General features: G+C 37.6%; 1 non-coding gene and 1 pseudogene across 1 annotated transcript; both read left to right on the plus strand.

Annotated features, from left to right (window-relative positions):
• The first annotated feature begins 141 nt into the window (after positions 1 to 141).
• Positions 142 to 247, plus strand: LOC111732621. Its single transcript, XR_002777631.1, has one exon. It is a non-coding gene; the product is annotated as a U6 spliceosomal RNA (small nuclear RNA).
• Positions 248 to 1,943: 1,696 nt separating this feature from the next.
• Positions 1,944 to 2,884, plus strand: LOC105307070 (annotated as a pseudogene).
• Positions 2,885 to 3,198: the final 314 nt, after the last annotated feature.

A 3,198-nucleotide genomic window follows, 5' to 3' on the forward strand; every position in this document is an offset into this window, starting at 1 on the left:
TAAGACAACACAATTCTGAATTCATAAAAAAGAAGTTAGGTTTTCCTACTCATTGTTCTATATGCTGGAATATTTCTTTAAACGTTGTACAATGGATTTCTTTAGTTTCTTCTCATTAAATTCACTCAAGAACAGAGTTGGGTGCTCACTTTGGCAGCACATATACTAAAATTGGAACGATACACAGAACAGTAGCAAAGCTGCTTGCAAGAATGACACGCAGATTCATGAAGCCTTCCATGTATTTATGGTTCATATATGCAATGGAATAGTACTCAGCCATTAAAAGAACGAAATCTTAACCATTCTCAACAACATGGATGGACCTAGAGGTTATTATGCTGAGTGAAATACGTCAGACAGAGAAAGATAAACACCATATGACTTCACTTATATGCAGAATCTAAGGAACAAAGTGAACAAAGGAATCAGAAACATACTCACAAATATAGAGGACAATCTGGTGAAGGCCAGAGAGAATGGAGTTTGTGAGGCTGATGGGTTAAAGAAGTCCAATCAGTAGTTGATAGATGGTCACAGAAATGGGGAACACAACATAGGGAATGAAGTTAGCATTAATGTAATGGCTAGGTGTAGGGCCAGGGGAGAGAAAGAGCAGTCAGCGGGATCGTTTTATAAATTATATAAATGTCTAACCAATGTGCTGTATACTTGAAACTGATAATAAAATAAAAGAAGAAAAACAGAGTTGGAATGAATGTTGAGCTTATCCTAAACACACATACACACACATACACACACACAAACAATGGCAAAGGGAATAATAATGATAAAATAATAAATAGTTGCTGGGATACTCATCCATTTGAAATAGACTAAAATTTAAAAAAAATACGCAATGTAATAAGCGATTTTTTTTTTTTTTTTTTTTTTTACTTTGGCAGAAGACTTTAAAGTAACACAGAGATCAGGATCAACTTGTGATGCCATGCATGATTCCATGTATTTCCATTTGACTTTGTTTTCTTGCTCTTGAGAATGTGACTTTCCTTTAGAGGATTGACTCCAGAATTAAACCCTATTACCTCGTCCCCGTGATTACCCATTTCTCTTTATGGAAACAAAATAAAAGTGCAGCAACATGTATTTACTCAGAACGGGTTTCAAATCTTTCAAATAAGTCATGTAAATTTTCACTGCATTTCATTTCATTTAAAAAATGAAATTCTCCTGTTTTTCATTTTAAGATTTCAAATGAAAAACCATAGTAAAAAAGAAAATCACAGTCAATGCAGGTCAGACTGGCCTGGAAGCTACTGGCCTGGAGATTTGATGCTATTATTCATGGTGGTGGACAGGTACATTGTCTGATGCTACATGACATTAATTTAACAGTGTGCTTTGAAATGAGAACAATTATTTAGTTGACTTAAAAGAATATGAAATCATTCTTGAGGAGATAATAGATGTCCAAATAGCGATCATTTGAAATTGTCACTATTTCACTGCTTGAGTCAAATGTGAATTTGGGGAGGCTATGAATAATTCTTGGAGTGAAAGATTAAACAGAGTGGTCTTGAGGGGAAAAAAATGGATTTGAGTTAAACCCACACAGCTGTTCAGAGAATGGAGGAGGCTTCCGCAGGCTGTTTCCTTTGTATTTGGGGTGTGGGAGGGTAGAGAAAAACTAGAACGACATACATTTCCCTTTCAGAAACTGAAGAGAAGTGTGTGGACTTGCCCAGTGCTCTGAGAGGACTACAACCAGATTTAGTAGGCAATTGCTCAATAAATTTACATGCTTGTCCACTTGTCCATTAATTTTCCTCTTTCTTCAGTCACTCTGTTTACTATGCTGTATTATCCTAGATTATTTTTGAACCATGTGTGAAAACCCTCATCAACATTTTCGTGATTTCTTCTAAACATTGAAGGGAAAAATATCTACACCTAATGCATGTTTGAGATTATATTTGCGACAAATGGCTAAAACAAATTATACTTTGTTGAGTGCGTTCATCCTTTTGGGATTGACAAACACACTGGAGTTACAGATCATCTCTTCTTGCTGATTTTGGTGGTGTACACACTTACAGTTTGGGGAATGTTGGCATGATTCTTTTAATCGGGGCTGTCTCCCGACTTCATACACCCATGTACTTCTTCTTGGCCAACATGTCCTTTGTAGAAGTCTGTTATTCGTCCACCAACACCCCAAGGATGCTGGCAGATTTATTTTCGGAGAAGAAAACCATCTCCTTTGCTGGCTGCTTTGTGCAGATGTACTTCTTCATAGCATTAGGCAGGATCGAGTGCATCCTGTTCGGGTTAATGGCCTATGACCGTTACGTGGCCATATACAACCCTCTGCTTTACTCCTTGGTCATGTCCTGGACAGTCTGCCTTAATATGGCATCAGGGGCTTTTACAGCAAGGCTGTTGAACTCTATGGTTAACACGTGTTATATAAGCAACTTGCCATTCTGTGGCTCCAATGTCATCCACCACTTCTTCTATGACAGCCCTCCACTTTTTAAGCTCTCATGTTCTGACAACAGCTAAATGAAAGCATCCTTTCCACCTTTGCTGGTGTGCATATGATCGGGGCTCTGCTGGTCATCCTCATCTCCTACTATTATGTTATCTTCTCCATGTTTCGCATGCATTCGGAGAGGGGAGGCGCAAAGCATTCTTGATGTGTGCCTCTCACTTGACACCTATAGCTCTGTTCTATTCCACTGCCATCTATACTTATCTGAGACCCAGTGCCAGCTACTCCCTAAGTCAGGACAAAGTGGCTTCTGTGTTCTACACAGTGGTGATCCCCATATTAAATCCTCTGATCTACAGCCTCAGGAATAAGGAAGTAAAGGCAGCTTTTTGGGATGTAATTACCAGGAAAAGGATTTCTTCTTTTTTGTGATTGTTTTATTTAATTTTCTGAACTAGATAGGGTAATTAATGACCTTTCAAAGGCTGGTTCAAGCCAACAGCTTTTTATTAGTATATTTTCTAAGTAACCATGTTCTGTAATACCCAACTAAATTGCCAAAATTACCTGAGATGATGAGGCCTTCACATCAACATTGTACATCATCAGTAGGTCCTAAGAAATGAGGCTTATTTGTAATAACATATTGCCTAGGACAAGGAAGATATTGACTGTTTAAAGAAAAAATTCACAATATCACATGAAACTAGCCATTGAAATTATTTGTAAATATCCATTTGTTCTTT

The sequence above is a fragment of the Pteropus vampyrus genome, unplaced genomic scaffold (genome assembly GCF_000151845.1).
Source record: "Pteropus vampyrus isolate Shadow unplaced genomic scaffold, Pvam_2.0 Scaffold474, whole genome shotgun sequence".
NCBI lineage: Eukaryota > Metazoa > Chordata > Mammalia > Chiroptera > Pteropodidae > Pteropus > Pteropus vampyrus.